General features: G+C 45.0%; 1 pseudogene; it reads left to right on the plus strand.

The window, feature by feature from the left end:
• Window positions 1–14,221: 14,221 nt before the first annotated feature.
• On the plus strand, window positions 14,222–15,443 carry LOC136405978 (prohibitin-2 pseudogene; annotated as a pseudogene).
• Window positions 15,444–20,327: the final 4,884 nt, after the last annotated feature.

Raw genomic sequence — 20,327 nt, forward strand, 5'->3', positions numbered from 1 at the left:
GCTGGGGTGGGCAAACTATGGCCAACAGGCTTGCTACCAATTTTTTTCCTAATTTTTTGCATGCTACCAATTTTTATATTAATCAAGTTTTATTGGAACACAGCCACACCCATTTGTTCACATGTTGCCTCTGGTTGCTTTCACACTATAATATAGATCTACATAGTTACAACAGACCATACATCCCACAAAGCTTAAAATGTTTACTACCGCCTGACCAGGTGGTGGCGCAGTGGATAGAGCATCAACCTGGGACACAGAGGACCCAGGTTCAAAGGCCCTAGGTTGCTAGCGTGAGCCCGGGCTCACCAGCTTGAGCATGGGGTTGCTGGCTTGAGTGTGGGATTATAGATATGACCCCATGGTCTCTGGCTTGGGCCCAAAGGTTGCTGGCTTGAGTCCAAGGTAGCTGGCTTGAGTCCAAGGTCACTGCTTGAGAAAGGGGTCACTGGCTCGACTGGAGCCCCTAGGTCAAGGCACATATGAGAAAGCAACCAATGAACTAAGGTTCCGCAATGAAGAAATGATGCTTCTCATCTCTCTCCCTTCCTGTCTGTCTGTTCCTATCTGTCCCCCTCTCTCTCTGTCTTTGTACTATCTGGCCCTTTAAGAAAAAGAATGTGCAACCATTATGGAAAATGGTATGGAAGTTCCTAAAAAAATTAAAAATAGAAACCATATGACCCAGCAGTCCCTCTTCTGGGTATACAACCCCAAGAATTCAAAGCAGGATCTTGAAGAGATTTTTTTTATACCCATGTTCATTGCAGCATTATTCACAATAGCCAAGAGGTTGAAGAAACCTTAATCCATAGATAGATAAATGGATAACAAAAATGTGGTATGTACATATGATGAAATATTATATAGCCTTAAAAATGAAGGAAATAAGGCCCTGGCTGGTTGGCTCAGTGGTATAGTGTTGGCCTGGCATGCAGGAGTCCCGGGTTTGATTCCCGGCCAGGGCACACAGGAGAAGCGCCCATCTGCTCTCCACCCCTCCCCCTCTCCTTCCTCTCTGTCTCTCTCTTCCCCTCCTGCAGCCAAGGCTCCACTGGAGCAAAGTTGGCCTGGGCGCTGAGGATGGCTCTGTGGCCTCTGCCTCAGGTGCTAGAGTGGCTCTGGTTGCAACAGAGGGATGCCCCGGAGGGGCAGAGCATCGCTCCCTGATGGGCGTGCTAGGTGGATCCCGGTTGGGCGCATACGGGAGTCTGTCTGCCTGCCTCCCCGTTTCCAACTTCAGAAAAATACAAAAAAAAAATGAAGGAAATATTCAATAGTATCATATGCTACAACATTGATAAACCTTGAGGACATTATGCTAAGTGAAATAAGGCAGCCACAAAGGACAACTACTGTATGACTCCACTAATATGAAGCTCTAAAGTAGTAAAAATCATAGCAATGTATAGCAGAAAGTTAGGTGCCAAGGGCTAGGGGGAGGATATTAGTGTTTAATGAGTAGGTTTTCAGTATTGAAGATGGAAAAATTCTGGAGATCTGTTGCACAACAATGTGAACATACTGAACACTGCAAACTGTACCTACACTTAAAAATAGTTAAGGTCATACATGTAATGTAATGTATTTATTTTCTTTCTTTTTACCACAATAAAAAAAAAAGGAAGTCACGGGATCACAGCCCACACCACACTGAAAACTGGAATGACAAGGGCCTCGTTACCTCTGCCACACTCAGAATGTTGCAAACCAGGAAGCTTCTGCCACAGCTGCCACCTCCAGAGCCCCCGCCCCGCGCCTTGTGTATACACTAGCACGTTGGTATTCTGTGAGTTGTAGCCTCTCCTCTCTGTGACTGAGCTTCATTCATAAGCTCACATGAGTATTTGATAGGTGGATATGTAGTTTTAGCTTCCAGCCTCCTCAGACCAGGAAGATATGCTAGAAAACTAATTCCAGTATCAACCACGACTGTCCATCTGGTCATGTGCCAAAGTCACCTGTTCAGGTATTCCCAATTCAGGGATAAGTCTTAAATAGTCTAAGTCAATGGCTTTCGAACATTATAACCTGAAGGGTTTGCTGAAACAGATTCCTGTGTTAGAAACTCTGGGGGTGACATTAGTTAATAAAATTATACAGGTTCCAGGTGTATAATTCTATGATACATAATCTCTCCCCCCGTCTCCCCACCATCCTTTCCCTCCTGCAAACCCCACGCTGTTGTCTGCGCAAAGATTTGTCTTTTTAAAAATTCCCAAGTGACAGTGATGGCATAAGGCTCACCCTTTGAGAATCACTGTCTAAGTCACTATTTCCCAACCTTTTCACACCGTGCCCCTCTAGATAAATGGATGCTGCTGCTTAGGAGGGTACAGGCCTCAGGTGCTCTCAGCTTCTTTGAGGACTTTGGGGACCAGTATCTTGACCTACCTGTAAACCACTCAGGGCACAGGACACTTATCAGTAACTGGTTCACAGTGGGCTCATGGACCCTTTTCTAATCAGCTGAGCGGAAACATGAAGTTCTGATGATGGACATTGAGAAAGAGTTCCTTGCTCTTAAAAAGATGCAGAGGAAAAATAGTCCCTGTTCTTCAATGGGCATTACTGTGAATGCATGTTACGCCTGGACCCATGGAGCTATCTTGTAACTGTGAGTGTAGCTAGGCTAATACAGTACGTTGATTAGATGAACAAAATAAAAAAAATTGAGAAAAAATATAAAATAAAATAAAATGACAAAACAGGAATAAAAAACAAAAAAAAAGTGAAATAAAAGCAAATTTAAAAAGTGTTGGTGAGATGGGACGGAAAGATGAAAAGAATTTGAGACCTTGAAGATGTCATCAAACCTAAACCCATCCTTGCCTCTGGGATTTTTTTTTTTTAATTAAGTGAGAGACAAGGAGGCAGAGACAGAATCCCGTATGCACTCTGATGGGGATCCACCTGGCAAGCTCCCTGCCCGGGGGTGCTCTGCCCATCTGGGGCTATTACTTCATTGCTTGGCAACCAAGCTATTTTTAGCTCCTGAGGTAGGCCAAGGGAGCCATCCTCAGCACTGCGGGCCAACTTGCTCAAACCGTTTGAGCCATGTCTGTGGAAGGGGAAGAGAGAGAGAGGAGCTGGAGGGGTGGAGAAGCAGATGGACACTTCTCCTGTGTGTCCTGACCGGGAATCGAACCCGGGACTTCCACATACCAGGCTGACTCTGTACCACAGAGCCAACCGGCCAGGGCTTGAGATTCTTATTAGCAGATAGAATACATTTTTTTTTTTTACTACCTATATACTCTATTCCTCACACATAAATAGGCATCCTTTGTTATTTTCAGCCAAAAGTAATCTAATTTATATATATATTTATATATATTTTAATCTGCTTTTGACTTAAATTTCATAAACAATTTTTTCTGTTTGATATTTTTCTACATCACCAAATAAAAAGATTGCATAGCACTTGTGCTGAAATGTATTTAACAATGTTCCTGTTATTTGACATATAGGAGATTTCCAATTTTTTTATTACAAATATTATATCCATGTCCATAAATTTTTGCACACATCTGTCATGATTTTATGATAAACTTCCGTGAGTAAGTTTTTTCTTTTTTAAGATTTTATTTATTGATTTTACAGAGGCAGGGAATGAGAAGCATCAACTCACGTTGCTTCACTCTAGTTGTTCATTGTTTGCTTGTCATATGTGCCTTTTTCCGGGCAAGCCTAGGGTTTTGATCTGGCAACCTCAGTGTTCCAGGTTGATGTTCTATCCACTGCTCCACCTCAGGCCAGGCACTTTTTCAACTACACTTTACATTCAATATTACTTTGTATTGCCCTGGCCGGGTTGCTCAGTAGGTTAGAGCTTCGTCCTGATGCTTCAAGTTTCTGGGTTCTGTTCCTTGGTCAAGGCACATACAAGAATCAACCAAAGAATACATAAAGAAATGGAGCAACAGATCGATGTTTCCCTCTCTCTCTCTCTCTCTCTCTCTCTCTCTCTCAAAATAAATAAATGAATAAAATTTTAAATACTGTTATATAGTAGTTTCAGGTATAGAGCATAGGGGTTAGACCATCGTATACTTTACAAAGTGTTCCCCCTGATATTTTCAGTACCCACCTGGCACTAACATAGTTATTACAAATTTCTTGACTATATTTTCTATGCTGTACTTTACATCCCCATGACTACAGTTCGTCCGTAAAGTCATGGTGCACTTTTGACCTGTCACAGGAAAGCAACAAAAGACGATAAAAATGTGAAATCTGCACCAAATAAAAGGAAAACTCTCCCAGTTTCATACCTATTCAGTGAAGTTCGATGTGGGCTCACACACAGATTTTTTAGGGCTCCTTAGGTAGCTATCCCGTAGAGCCTCTACAGACTCGTCACTGACTGATGGCCTACCAGAACGGGGTTTCTCCACCAAACTGCTGGTTTCTTTCAACTGCTTATCCCACCAAATAATGTTATTCCTATGTGGTGGCGCTTTGTTATAAATGCACCGATATTCACATTGCACTTTGGTCATGGATTCGAATTTAGTGAGCCACAGAACACACTGAACTTTCCTCTGTACTGTCCACATCTGGACTGGCATAGCCGTGGGCTGCTCCGCTGTATACACGGTGTTATGTCATCATCTGCACATGTGCATATGCTGCCACATCATCCTACAGAAACTGGGAGGGTTTTCCTTTTATTTGGTGCAGATTTCACATTTCTATCGTCTTTTGTTGCTTTCCTGTGACCCGTCAAAAGTGCACCATGACTTTACGGACACACTGTATTTTGTAACTACCAATCCGTACTTCTCAATCCCTTCACCTTTTTTTACCCAGTCCCCCAACCCTCCTCCCCTCTGTATCTATGAGTCTGTTTCTGTTTTGTTTGTTTATATTGTTCTTTAGATTCCACCTATAAATGAAATCATATGGTATTTGTCTTTCTCTGACTGGCTTATTTCATTTATGACAACCCCCTCTAGGTCCATCCATGCTGTCACAAATGATAAGATTTCACTGTTTTTTTGTGGCCAAGTACTGTTTCACTGTATGTACAGACCACTGCCTTTTTATCCACTCATTTATTGATGGGCACTGGGGTTGCTTCCATAGCTTGGGTATTCTAAATAATGCTGTAATGAACATAAGGGTGCATCCAGAGGCAGATTAAGGTTGGTTGAAACCCCAGACACAGAAGAAAATATTGGACCCCTTGTCATTTGAAAAAGGTATGAAGTTGGGGTTTTGCGGAGCCCTTCAGAAGTTGGGGCCCAGGGCACACGCCTGGCGCACCCGCCATTAAATGTTCTTCTGGATGCATCTATTTTTTAAAATTATTATTTTGGGTTTCTTCAGATATTTATCCAGAATTGGAATAACTGAATCATAAGGCAGTTCTATTTTTTGTGTGTGTGTGTATTTTTCTGAAGCTGGAAACAGGGAGAGACAGTCAGACAGACTCCTGCATGCGCCCGACTGGGATCCACCCGGCAAGCCCACCAGGGGGCGATGCTCTGCCCCTCTGGGGTGTCGCTCTGCCGCGACCAGAGCCACTCTAGCGCCTGGGGCAGAGGCCAAAGAGCTATCCCCAGCGCCCGGGCCATCTTTGCTCCAAAGGAGCCTTGGCTGCAGGAGGGGAAGAGAGAGACAGAGAGGAAGGAGGGGGGGGAGGGTGGAGAAGCAAATGGGCGCTTCTCCTATGTGCCCTGGCCGGGCATCGAACCCGGGTCCCCCACATGCCAGGCCGACGCTCTACCTCTGAGCCAACTGGCCAGGGCCAAGGCAGTTCTATTTTTATTTATTTTTTTATTAGTAACTAAGGAGGGGTTTCTTTCTTTTCTTTTTTCTTTATCGAGAGAGAGAGAGAGAGAGAGAGAGAGAAAGAAACAGACAGGAACAGACAGACAGGAAGGGAGGGAGATTAGAAGGATCAATTCGCCTGACCAGTGGATTGATGCTTCTCATCTCTCTCCTGTCCTGTCTGTCCCTACCTGTCCCTCTCTCCGACTCTCTCTCTGTCTCTGTCAAAAGAAAAGAAAAAAAAATCAATTATTCATTGCAGCATCTTAGTTGTTCATTAATTCCTTTCTCATAATATGTGCTTTGATTGGGGGGGGGGGAGGGAGCTCTAGCACAGTGAGTGACCCTGTGCTCAAGCCAGAGACCTTGGACTCAAGCCAGCAACCTTGGGCTTCAAGCCAGCGACTTTTGGGCTCAAGCCAGCGACCATGGGATCATGTCTACAATCCCATGCTCAAGTTGGTGACTCCCTGCTAAAGCTGAAAAGCCCACACTCAAGCTGGCAACCTCAGGGTTTTTAATGTGGGTCCTCAGCATCCCAGGCCGATGCTCTATCCACTGCACCACCACCTGGTCAGGCTCCATTTTTAATTTTTTTTAAGGACCCTCCATACTGTTTTCCACAGTGGCTGCACCAATCTGCATTCCCATCAACAGTGCCGGAGGGTTTCCTTTTCTCCACATCCTCTCCGACACTTGTTCGTTGATTTATTGATAACCATTCTGCCAGGTGTGACGTGGCATCTCAGTTGTGGTTTCTGTTGGTAGACCTGTAAGATTGAAAGGTAAGCACTTTTTAAAGTTTTACAATATGTATCACTAAAGTTTCCAGAAAGGTTGTACCAATTAAAATTCCTACCATGTGTGGGAGAATTTCCATTTTCTCACATCTTTATCAACACCGGGTATTACACTTTCATAAATTTTTGCCAATTTGAGAGGCAAAACATCATCAAGGAGTGGGGAGAAGTCCCTCCTTCCAGACTGCTTTAGTTCCTCTGCCTGGACTAACACTAAGACAAAACTGACACAAGGCTAGCTTAACAGGAGGGAAAAAACAGTTTAATATGTGCACAAGGGAACTCTAGGATGCTCATATTATAAAATGAGGTTCAAAGCAATGATTGAACTAGGCATCTTTTTATGCTTTTTAAACAAAGAAACAATAAATTTGTGAGAAATTGACAGGACAATAAAGTTAGTGCCCATTAGAAAGGAATTTAAGCAAGGTTTAGGCTTAGGTGGTAAATTAGTAAAGGAGGTACAAGGTTTATTTGTACAGGCTTTTTAGACTGGATTTAAAAAATCTCCTGATAAGGTTATCTTTCAGCTCCCAGGAGCGGGGAGGGTCCCTATCTCAGAGGGTCGTGTTTCCTGAACTTCCAGAGTCATAGTCGTTCTGCGCCTGCTGCTTCTCCAATGATTTTAATTCAAAATAATCAATATGTCACTATAGTGTATCTTCGAGAGGCCTGCCCTGGGCCCAGACAACATATGTTGTTGTTTGATTTACATTTCCTTATGATCAGTATTTGTCATGATAAAACTTAAAAGATTAAAAGAAAATATCTTTATAATCTATATCATTTAAAATCTGTATTTAGCCCTGGCTGGTTGGCTCAGTGGTAGAGCATCAGCCTGGTGTGCAGGAGTCCCGGGTTCGATTCCCGGCCAGGGCACACAGGAGAGGCGCCCATCTGCTTCTCTACCGCTCCCCCTCTCCTTTCTCTCTGTCTCTCTCTTCCCCTCCCAAGGCTCCATTGGAGCAAAGTTGGCCCAGGTGCTGAGGATGGCTCTGTGGCCTCTGCCTCAGGCTCTACAATGGCTCTGGTTGCAACAGAGCAATGCCCCAGATGAGCAGAGCATCGCCCCCTAGTGGGCATGCCGGGTGGATCCCGGTCGGGCGCATGCGGGAGTCTGTCTGACTGCCTCCCCTTTTCCAACTTCAGAAAAATACATAAAATCTGTATTTAAAAAAATCTAATTGTGGCCTGACCTGTGGTGGCGCTGTGGATGGGGCATTGACCTGGAATGCTGGGATGCCAGTTCAAAGCCTAGGCTTGCCCGGCAAGGCACATGTAAGAAGCAACAACTATGAGTTGATGCTTCCTGCTCCCAACCTCCCTTCTCTCTATCTCTCTCCTCTCTCTAAAATCAATAAATAAAATCTTAAAAAAATAAAGCTAATTGTGGACTCTGTTTTTAGGCCCTGAATAAGCTGATAGACTGTTTCTACATATATTTTCTGTTACAGAAATTAAGTGAAAAAGACATAATGGGGAGCAAACAGGCCAGTTAACAGCTTGGAGATAGTGTAATATTTTGGTATTGCTCTAGCAGAGGCTGTCCTAAGAGATTGTCCACTTGTTCAACACTTGTCCGAGCACGTGTCTGCAAAGCAGTGCTGAGGCCTTCCCAAAGCCCATGCCTGTAAACACAGGGAGAATAAACAAGCCAGTTCTAAATCAGACTCTCAGGCAGCCGGCAACATCTTCTGATGTGGAATTCCACACCTCTGTGTGCTGGATCTAGATTTGAGAATACGCTTGTTATTAAAAGAAAATTAGAACAAGCAAATAAATATAGATCCCACTTCTGTAAAGATTGAAGGACACCATGCTAAATGTCTCAGGAGGCTGTTTTCCACAGGAGACCTCCTTCACCTGGGTGGATGGAGGTTCAGTTAATTCATGTCCATTAAAAAAGACATTTTAGCCTGACCTGTGGTGGCGCATGGATAAAGCGATGACCCGGAATGCTGAGATTGCTGGTTCAAAACCCCGGGCTTGCCCAGTCAAGGGACATAGAGCAAGTAATTACTGTGAGCTGATGCTTCCCTCTCCTCCTCTCTCCTCTAGCTAAAATCAATAAATAAAATCTTTTAAAAAACGAAAACAAAAACACTCCCTGGCTGGATTGCTCTGTTAGTTGGAATGTCGCCTCAAAGCACAGAGGTTGCCGGTTCGATTGCCCTGGTCAGAGCACGTATAGGAGCGGATCAATGTTCCTGTTTCTTTCTCTCTCCCCCTTCCTCTCTCTCTAAAATCAATCAATAAAAAAATATTTAAATGTATTAGGAATCCGTCATTTGTGAAAATGAGCGCAGGTCTGACAGGGTTGCCAGATTTAGTAAATAAAAATACAGAGGCCTAGTTAAATGTGAATTTCAGATAAATAATAACTAATTTTTAGCATAAGTATGTCTCAAATATATAGGGCAACCCCAGGTGGAAAGACTCCTATTTGTGTGTACTTTTCAGCTCCTTGAGGTGTTAGGTTTTTGTTTTTGTTTGTTTGTTTGTTTTATGTGACAGACAGAGAAAGGAACAGACAGACTGGAAGGGAGAGAGATAGAAGCATCAATTCTTCGTTGCGGCACCTTAGTTGTTTATCGATTGCTTTCTCATATGTGCCTTGACCAGGGGGCTACAGCAGACTGAGTGACCCCTTGCTCAAGCCAGCGACCTTGGGTCCAAGCTGGTGAGCTTAGCTCAAACCAAATGAGCCCGTGCTCAAACTGGCGACCTCAGGTTCTCGAATCTGGGTCTTCCATCTCCCAGTCCAACGCTCTATCCACTGTACCACTGCACGGTCAGGCTCCAGCTCCTTGGGTTTTAATGATATTCTTCTGATACTTATCTGAGGCAATCCTTGGAACCACATGAAAACCAAATGCAATCCTTTTACAAAAGACATGCACAAGGATATTTGTTGAGTATTGTAATAAATGCTGATCTCTGCGCAATGGAACACTGTGCAACAGTGAAAAAAGAATGAACTGCTACTCGTTGCCATGACACAGATGAGTATCTGAGTATCCAATATAATGCTGGGAGAAGGCAGCCGACTCAAAGAAGCACATGCTGTATAATTCTGTTTGTATGGAGTTTAAAGATGAGCAAAACCCACCGATGGTGATAGAACAGTGGTTTCCATGGAGAGGTGGGTAATAATGGGGGGAGGGCATAAAGGAACTTAATAGGGGGTCTAGAAATATTCTGTATCTCGAGCTGGGTAATACACAGGTGCATCCATATGTAAAAAATGTATCAACCAGCACCTTACTCTGTGCAGTTTATTGTAACTTTACTATGCCTTAGTTTGTAAAAAGAGTCTAACCCCCTCAGATCAGGATCTCTGGTTTTCCCTAGGCCAGTTTTGTGCATGAACCCATTTTCACACCATGATTTTCCTCTCTAGTTCCTACTAGGCTGAGTACAAATGTAGAAGGGGTGTGTTACTGGTGAAGGGTCCCCATGAACTACGGAGATGATGTTCTATGTCCTCTTTGCCCATTGCTTAGATGAGTCTCCTGTGCTGGAGGGGTCCCCCGGGGACTCATTTCTCTTCTTGACCTATACTCTCTCTCTAGATGATGCCATGAATCCACTAGCTTCAAATATCACAGTGCTGACGATTCCCATGTACGGAACTCCAGCCCAGTCCTCCTCCCTGAGCCTCTACAAATGACTCTGGTCCCAATAATCCTATTGTCTCCCCTGGGGACGTCACAGGTTGAAGTCTCCTAGACTGTGCCCCAGCTGAACTCCTCCTCCATCCATCCCCTGTCTGTGAGAGACCTCTCACCTACCTGGCTGCCCAGACTCCAAGTCCCGAGGCCATCTCTGATTCCTCCTTTTCCTTTATCTGCGTGTGTAGCCCATTAGCAAGCCTTGTCAAGTTCATCTTCACAGGATGTTTTGACTCTGCCCCTTATGTCAATCTCCACAGCTCTTAACCCCAGGCCAACCCACTGTTTTCCACTTGAATTAAGGAACTCTTTTCTGTGCTATTTGCTTTACCCTTGGCCCCTCCAATCTATTCTCCACAGGGCAGTGGAGTGATCTGAAAACAGAACAAGACTGTGTCACTCCCCTGTTCTACACCTTTAATGTCCTGTCATACGTAGAGGAACTGCTATCTATCAGGGCCTCTCATAATATTTATTTTAAAGGCATTCATCTTTTAATTTTTTAATTTATTGATTTGGGGCAGGGAGATCAATTTGTTGTCCTACTTATTTGTGCATTCATTGGTTGATTCTTATATGTGCCCTGACTGGGGATCAAACCCACAACCTTGGTATAGTGGATGATGTTCTAACCAACTGAGCTACCCCACCAGGACTCATGACCTTTTCTTCAATCTCATCTCATCTTCTTTTCCCACTTTCCACTGACACCAACTGTTGTTTGTTTGTTTGTTTGTTTTGGAAGAGAGGAATGCGGTGAGAGAGAGAGAGAGAGAGAGAGAGAGAGAGAGAGAGAGAAAGCATTGATTTATTCTTATTTATGTGTTCATTGGTTAAGTCTTGTATGAGCCCTGACAGGGGATCAAACACAATTTTGGCATATGGTGATGATGCTCTAAGCAACTGAACTACCCGGTCAGGATCCAATTATTTTTTCATTCTCTTAAATGTGACATGTTCTTTCCTGCCTCAGGAACTTTGTACTTGCTCTCGCCTCTCTCTGGAATGATCTTTTCACAGCTCTCTCTTTTCTTTTTCTCATAATTAAAAAAATATATATTTATTAATTTTTTAGAGGGGAGGGTGGAGTGGGGGGAGAAACGAGAAGCATCAACCCATAGTAGTAGTTGCTTCTTGTATGTTCTTTGACCTGGCAAACCCAGGGTTTTGACCAGCGACCTTAGCATTCCAGGTCAATGCTTCATCCGCTGCCACCACAGGTCAGGCACACAAACATAATTATTTGTTATTTATTTGATGGATGCCATTTCATGCCTTAGAACACAGGTCCACTGAGCACCTGGAGCCCAGTCGGATACCGGGTATATATGATTTCGATTCTGGTCCTCCGTACCTACCAATATGCAAGCTCAGTGGGGGCAGGTGAGGTGAGTCTCTTATCCATCATTTTGTCATTGATGTCTAAACCTGTGCCTGCCAGATAGCATGTGACCAGTGAAGAGCGGCTATGCTAACATCAGATGAGTGAGTGCTGCAGCCAACAGTCTGGGCCCAAAGACCTGAATTCCAAGTGACCTTACATAACTGGAGATCTTATCAAAAATAAAGAGAACGAAATGTAATACAGACAGAGCACAAACATAGTCTAGGGGGAAATAAGTACGTAATAGTATGGCTTGAAATTGCGGGCTCAGTCCTACAATGGGTTTGGGTCTCTTATACTAATGCCTTGTATTTGTAAAGCATTATATAAACATTTATGGAAAGCATGTTCACAGTACTTGTATCCTTTAATCTTCACACCCACCTAAGGGATAGATGGGGCAGACAGAATTATCTTCAGTTTGCATATTAGGAGACCTAGCTGCAGGTTGGTTAAATGATTTCTCCAAGGTCACCCAGCAAGGCAGAGATGGGGCAGGGTACCCTATGCCTTTCCTCCAAGGCTGCATGAGTTGTAGGGTACATTTGTTCTAGGACCAAAGAAATAGTTGAAACTAAACCTTCACATCCTGCGGTATATGCATGCACCTCTGTTTTCTAAAGTTCACATTCCTGGAGAAAATAACTTGGACCAGGTCACCTCCCTGGGCCTGATCTTCTGTTCCAGGGTCCATTCCAGACAGGGGCTTTATCCCACTTCTGGAGATGGATAGACCATGTCATCCCCAATAAATTGAGGAGCAACCAATTTATTGAATATAAACTGGATTTTTTTCTAAGTCTAGTTGTTGCATTTACTTAATAAAAGTTTTTTAAAACATGCACATATCATAAGAGTACAGACTAATGAAATCTCATGAAGTGAATATACCACAGGCCTGGCACCCAGATCAGGCATAGAATATAATCAGATCTTCCGAAGACCCCACGGGCCTCTCCTCAGTCATGTCTCTACCACAGTCAGGGTTAGTTCCATCTCTTCTCTACTTTGTAGAGTTACTAATGTAGTTTTGTGGAGGTGTATATATATATATTTTTTTTCTTTTCCTCCAAAAACTAAGTGTGTCCATAAGGTTCTAGGTTCAAATGTCTGCTTTATTGAATAAAGCCCTATTTCTTTACCCTAACATTTGAAGCCTTTTGTGTTTTGCCTCTAATCTATACTTCCCCCTTTGCTTCTAATTTTCCAGGAACTTGGGGGTTAATTCTGAGTCTTTTTTTCCTTCTCATCTCACCTTTCATCATGGACAAGCCATGTTGGTTTAGTACAGCAGCTGAAGTCATTGAATTTTTACTGAGCATCTACTATGTGGCAGGTAATATGTGAAGAGCACATCAATTAAGATCTCTGCCGTGGAGGAGCTGACAATTAGTGAGACAAAGAAATATATAGTTTTAGCTTGACCGGTGGTGGTACAGTGGATAAAGCATTGACCTCGAATGCTGAGGTCGCCAGTTTGAAATCCCGAGCTTGCCCGGTCAAGGCACATACGAGAAGCAACTAGTACGAGTTGATGCTTCCCACTCCCTCCTCACCTTCCTCTTTCTTTCTCCTCTCTTTAAAAAAAAAAAGAGCCTGACTAGGCGGTGGCATAGTGGATAGAGCATTGGACTTGGATGCCGGGGACCCAGGTTCGAGGTCACCAGCTTGAGCGTGGGTTCATCTGGTTTGAGCAAAAGCTCACCAGCTTGGACCCAAGGTCGGTGGCTCGAGCAAGGGGTTACTCAGTCTGCTGAAGTCAAGGCACATATGAGAAAGCAATCAATGAACAACTAAGGTGTCGCAATGCGCAGTGAGAAACTAATGATCGATGCTTCTCATATCTCCGTTCCTGTCTGTCCCTGTCTATCCCTCTCTCTAACTCTCTCTCTGTCTCTGTAAAAAAAAACACAACAACAACAACAAAAAGAGATAGAAAGAAACATATCATTTCTTTTTTTTTTTTTTTTTGCATTTTTCTGAAGCTGGAAACGGGGAGAGACAGACAGACTCCCGCATGCGCCCGACCGGGATCCACCCGGCACGCCCTCCAGGGGCGACGCTCTGCCCACCAGGGGACGATGCTCTGCCCCTCCGGGGCGTCGCTCTGTCATGACCAGAGCCACTCTAGTGCCTGGGGCAGAGGCCAAGGAGCCATCCCCAGCGCCCGGGCCATCTTTGCTCCAATGGAGCCTCGCTGCGGGAGGGGAAGAAAGAGACAGAGGGGAAGGAAAGGAGGGAGGGGTGGAGAAGCAAATGGGCGCTTCTCCTATGTGCCCTGGCCGGGAATCGAACCCGGGACCCCTGCACGCCAGGCCGACGCTCTACCACTGAGCCAACCGGCCAGGGTCAAGAAACATATAATTTCAATATAATTTTATAATGCTAGAAAGTTCTCGGGATGCACTCACACCAACCCAGGAGAACAGGTGAGGTTTCCAGGAGAGGCCAAGGGAAGACTTAAAGAAGGAGTAAGAATAGTCCTGGCCCACGGACCCTCGTGTGAAGGGTGCTATTTCTAAACTGGAGTGGGGTGGAGGTAGGCCGGCACCCCCTCCTGACCTTTGGTGCCCCCAGCCTCAGGATCGGACATGGCCCAGAACTTGAAGGACTTGGCAGGACAGCTGCCCTCCGGGCCCGGGGCATGGGCACGACGTTGAAGCTGCTGCTGGGAGCCGGCGCCATGGCTTATGGGGTCCGCGAGTCCGTGTTCACTGTGGAAGGCAGGCACAGAGCCATCTTCTTTAATCGGATCAGTGGCGTGCAGCAGGACACCATTCTCACCGAGGGCCTTCACTTCAGGATCCCCTGGTTCCAGTATGCCATCATCTATGACATTCGGGCCAGACCTTGAAAATTTTCCTTCCCCACAGGCTCCGAAGACCTACAGATGGTGAACATCTCCCTGCGAGTGCTGTCTCGACCCAATGCCCTGGAGCTTCCCAGCCTGTACCAGCGCCTAGGGCTAGACTATGAGGAGCGAGTGTTGCTGTCCATTGCCGAAGAGGTTCTCAAGAGTGTGGTGGCCAAGTTCAACGCCTCGCAGCTCATCACCCAGTGGGCCCAGGTGTCCCTGTTGATCCGAAGGGAGCTGACAGGGAGGGCCAAGGACTTCGGCCTCATCCTGGATGATGTAGCCATCACTGAACTATGCTTTAGCCGAGAGTACACAGCGGCTGTAGAAGCCAAACAAGTGGCACAGTAGGAGGCCCAGAGGGCCCAGTTCTGGGTGGAAAAAGCAAAGCAGGAACAGCGACAGAAGATCGTGCAGGCCGAGGGGGAGGCCGAGGCCGCCAAGATGCTTGGAGAAGCACTGAGCAAGAACCCTGGCCAGATTAAGCTGCGAAAAATTTGGGCGGCCCAGAACATCTCCAAGACGATAGCCACATCACAGAATCGCATCTATCTCACTGCTGACAACCTTGTGCTGAACCTATGGGATGAAAGTTTCACCCGGGGAACTGACAGCCTCATCAAGGCTAAGAAATGAGCCTGATGACCAGGAACTTGGCCCCCAGAGACGTGGATCTGTTCCTGCCCTGGTATTTGAGGAGCCAGCTTTGGGTCCAGCACGCCCCCACCCCGCCCCCATATCATGTGATGGTCCCCTCTGCATCTGTCCTTCCAGCCCTTATCAGATGAATGAAGACTGACCCATTTTCAGGGGAATGGCTTTCCTTCTCCCTGTGTTGGCTGGGGCTGTTGGGACAGTGTGTGATTTCTCAGTGATTTCCTATAGTGTTGGCTCCTCCCTCAAGGTTGGGAGGTGATAACCACCATCCCAGGAATTCTCAATAAAGTTTTATTACTTAAGCTGAAAAAAAGTGAAAAAATAAAATAAAAAAGAATGAGTAAGAATAGTCCAGGGTTTGAGAGGACCAGGCAGCAGGAATAGCAAAGCCCCTGAAGGGCTTTTAAGGAAAATGGCACATCCACACTCCCTCTGCCCCTAACACCTGTGTTTGGAGGGGACAGAAGGAAGAGGAGTGTGAGAAGGAGACAGAAAAAATAAGGTCAGAAAAGTAGAACCAGTAGGAAATGCAGTCACAAAGCCAAGGGAGGAGAGTCTTTCCCGAGATAATGCAGCGGCAACTGTGCCAAATGCCTCCAGAAAGTTCCCGTAAGATGCTACAGAAAAGATCTCATGGATTGTGCACAAAGCTAATTTACCTTGGTGGTTTCAGAGATAACAGGGACAGAAGCCAGATGGCCAACGCGTAAAGAAAGGAGGAACAGGAAGAGACAGAGACTGAAGCGGAGCTGAGAAGAGAGGAGAGGTGCAAGAACTGGGGTGGGAAGGGGGTACAGTTTTCAGAAAGGCGCTGTCAGCCGAGAAGGAGGCCGAGAGGAGGAGAACACAGGGAGGGAGGTCTCAAAGGGATCTCCAGTCCAGAGGGACTGTGGGAAAGGCAGGTGGTGCGGAGGGAACGCACCTCTCACAAATGGCCTCCGGACATGGGAAGCAAGTAGGGGTAATGGATATGTAGAGAAGTTGAGGTTATTTAGAGGGGAGAGGATTGGAGATGTCACTGAATTGTACACTTAGAAATGGTCAAAATGGAAAAGAAATGGTTAAAATGGGCCCTGGCCAGGGGTAGCTCAGTTGGTTGGATCATTCTCCTAGTACACCGAAGTTGTGGGTTCGATCCCCAATCAGGGCACATACAAGAGTCAGCCAATGAATGCATAAATAAGTGGAACAACAAATCAATGTTTCTCTCTCTCTCTCAAATCAATCAATAAATAAAATTTAAGAATTGGTGAATTTTTTGTTATATATATTTCACTACAATAAAAAAAGGAATGTAATACTAATACATGCTACAACATAGTTGAATATTGAAAACATAATGCTAAGTGAAAGAAGCTAGTCACAAATGACCAGGCATTGTATCATTCTATTTAGAAAGTAGCATTTCCCCCAACACCAAAAGAGGGCATATGGATGAAGCTCTTTCTCTCTGCTCCAAGCACTTTCTCAGAATGACATTGAGATGAACATCATTTTGCTTTCTTCTATCATTAAAGGTCTATTACAAATTATATTGGCCCAAAACATTAGATTGGTTCAAAAAAAATTAAAAAATATGTGTGTGTGTGTGTATATATATATATATATATCTTAGATTTCCCTGAAGAGACATCCTAAAGTGAGGTGAGTTATGATTTAGACCCGGGGTCAGCAGACTGGCCCACAGCCTGTTTCAGTACCAGCTAAGGATGGTTTTTACAGGTGAACATTTGCAATCACCTTGGTGATAGGAGACACTAACTTTGAACTCCAGTTAAGCAAAATCTTATCCCCCTCCCAATTCCATTTTTTTAAATGAGTGGTCCTGCAATTAAAAAAGGATATACTCAATTATTAGTATATTTTGAATTTCATCAATAAAAATTTGTGGAACTGTGTTTTCTCTAATTATATAAGTACCAATTTAATGTCCTCAATTTTGCCTCTTGGCCCACAAAGCCTAAAATATTCACTATCTGAGCCTTTACAAAAAAAATTTGCTGACCTCAGTTCTAGCCTCCAGAGAGACACTGGAAATAAAGAAAGAAAAGCACTGTATGAAGATGGAAGAGCCCCAAGCTACAGTTGCCTCTTAAAAATAACACAGCCTGGAAATGACAGAAATTTCAATCAAACTATCCAGGTCACAAAATGACCTTGATACATTCTGCTGATTTAGTTCAGACAAGTTGGGGGTGGGGGATTCCTAGTTGTATCAGCTATAATAGGAAAGGAAAGTGAATAGGATATAAAAGGAAAAGGAAACGAATAGGAAAGTCTTCATGTATTTTTTGAACTGATGATGATGATAAAATAATTATATAAAATGAAGACATTGATTGAACACTTAAATATTCAAGCACCAAATGGGCACTTTATATAAATGATCTCATTTAAGCCTTACAACCTTGCAGGCAAGGTTGAAACCAGGGTCATTCCCTGACACCAACTCCAGTCCACCAGCAGGAAAAAGTAATAGTTTGTCCAGAAAAAAAGAAGCAGCCCATGTTCTGTTTCTTTTTACCAGGTTATTGTGTAGATAAGGGTGCCCTGAAGGCTTTGCGAAAGGGATGTGAGGTGGTCAGTTCCTTGTTTCAGGAAGATAATGATAATGGCTTTGGGAGATAATTCTTGAGGTCAGAGGCCAGAGAGAAGTTTTTCAACAACCCAAGGAAGAGTGAATAAGAGTCTGGGGTAGTGAATGCGGAGAAAAGACTTCAGACACACTTTCCTGCTCCAGTTGGTCAAAGGTGACAGACTGACACAGGGGTTGAGGGACCAGCAGTCAAAGTTTCCTGTGGCAGAATGAGAGAACCCAGATAAGAAACAAGTTTGTGGGAGGAGAATAATGAGTAGTGGAGATGTATTGAGATTCTTGGATAGTAGGCAGAGAGTTTGTCTGGGGGACACTTGGAAATGTGTGTCTAGAAGTTCAGAGAGAAATTTGAGAACCATGAGTAGCTGACCTTCAGAGGGGGTTTGAGAAAGAGAGAGCAGGTGGAAAGATGGGAACAAAGGAGATAAAGAAATTTAATATTTTTAGAGGTGAGCATGGGCAGTTCACACATCACTGAAAGGAAAATGGGGGAAGTGTAGGACAGTAAGCAAGACTCAGTGATATCACCAGAAAAGAGTTTCAAGAGGGAGGGCAAAGGCCCTGGCTGGGTAGCTCAGTTGGTTAGAGTGTCATCCCCATACACCAAGGTTGTGGGTCAGGGCACATAGAAGAATCAACCAATAAATGCATAAATAAGTGGAACAACAAATTGATGTTTCTCTCTCTTCCTTTCTCTCACTAAAATCAACCAATAAATTTCTCTCTCTCTCTTTTTTTTTTTTTTTTTTTTTTTTTGTATTTTTCCGAAGCTGGAAACGGGGAGAGACAGTCAGACAGACTCCCGCATGCGCCGGACTGGGACCCACCGGCAGTCCACCAGGGGCGACGCTCCGCCCACCAGGGGGCGACGCTCTGCCCCTCTGGGGCATCGCCCTGTCGACCAGAGCCACTCCAGCGCCCGGGGCAGAGGCCAAGGAGCCATCCCCAGCGCCCGGGCCATCCTTGCTCCAATGGAGCCTCGGCTGCGGGAGGGGAAGAGAGAGGAAGGAGAGGGGGAGGGGCGGAGAAGCAGATGGGCGCCTCTCCTGTGTGCCCTGGCCGGGAATCGAACCCGGGACCTCTGCACGCCAGGCCCACGCTCTACCACCGAGCCAACCGGCCAGGGCCAAATTTCTTTTTTTAAAAAAGGAGGGAAAAGTCAATGGAATGTTACAGAACCATTAGAGAAGAAAAAGACCTTAAACAGGCAATTGGATTTGGCAGTTAGAAGGTCACTGTTGACGTCCGAGAAAGCAGGGAGTAATGGAGAGGATGGGGAAGGAAAAGAGGCTTGAAGGCCAAAGGTTGGTAGCTGGGACAATGGAATTTTTTAAGGATACAGAAAGTCTCTAATACGTATGGGGGGCAGGGGGAAGAGGGAGACCAAAAGATGCAACAGTTAGCTCCTAACTTCTGTCCCGGAAGATGTCAGCATTCAGGACACACAGTACTCCAAAAAACAAAACAAAACAAAACAAAACAAAACCCAACAGCAAAAAAGGTTGGCTGGAAAATGCTCTCTCAGCTGTAGCTGGATGGTGAGGATGTTGTACAGGTCAGTGTGAATTTTTCTCTAGGTGCCAGTTATAGAATCTTCACCTCTTACACTTTACATTTTCTATGAGGATCAAAACACCTGGCCTCCCAGTGTGCATTGAACTTGACTAGCTGACTATCACATATTAATAATACACGTTATTTTGTGTGTATGTTGTGTGTATATATATTAGTGTGTATGCACACACAAGAGAAAGAAAAAAAGACTGGAAGGGAGAGAGATGAGAAGCATCAACTCAAACTTGCGGCACTTCAGTTGTTCATTGATTGCTTCTCATAGGTGCCTTGGGGGTGTGTGTATGGGGTGGGTGGGGGCAGTGCTTCCAGCCAGCCAGGCAACTAGTGATTTCTTGCTCAAGCCCTTGTGCTTCCAGCCAGCCACCAGGGGACCAGGTCTATGATAGCGCGCTCAAACCCCGACCTGGTTGGGGGGAGGGTTCTAACGTGGGTCCTCGGTGTTCCAGGTCAACACACTACCACTGCGCCATCACTGGTCAGGCTTAATAATACACGTTATTAGAGAGGTAAATGGGATGACACATTATTGAGTCTCAAAGGCACAAACACATCTCCCTATTATATAAAATTCGCACAGTTGCTGGACACACACACACATACACACACGTGTGGCCCTACACTGGAAAAACTCCGATGACAAAACTTCCTCCTCCCCATATGAGTTCAGACATCGTCCACAATTCTTTAGTTCTCTCAAGGGTTGCTTGGGAACCAGTCAATTGTCATTGGGTTGCAATAACCATCAAACAGTGGTTTCAAGATGGAAGGTGCTGTGAGAGTACATATTAGTGGGTTTTTTGGGGGGTAGGGGGCGCTATGTATTCAGATGGTGTTCAACAGTAGCTTGCTAACTGTGATCCCGAGGGAGCCGCAGCATCTTCATTACCTGGAAACTTGTCAGAAACGCACATTTTGGAGCCTCGCTCCAGACCTCCGGCCTCAGCAGCCCTGGGGGTGGGGCCCAGCAGTCTGCGTCTTAATGAAACGTTCTAGATGAGGCTGCGATGCGCTCAAG

This window comes from Saccopteryx leptura, chromosome 5, assembly GCF_036850995.1.
Source record: "Saccopteryx leptura isolate mSacLep1 chromosome 5, mSacLep1_pri_phased_curated, whole genome shotgun sequence".
Taxonomy (NCBI): Eukaryota; Metazoa; Chordata; class Mammalia; order Chiroptera; family Emballonuridae; genus Saccopteryx; species Saccopteryx leptura.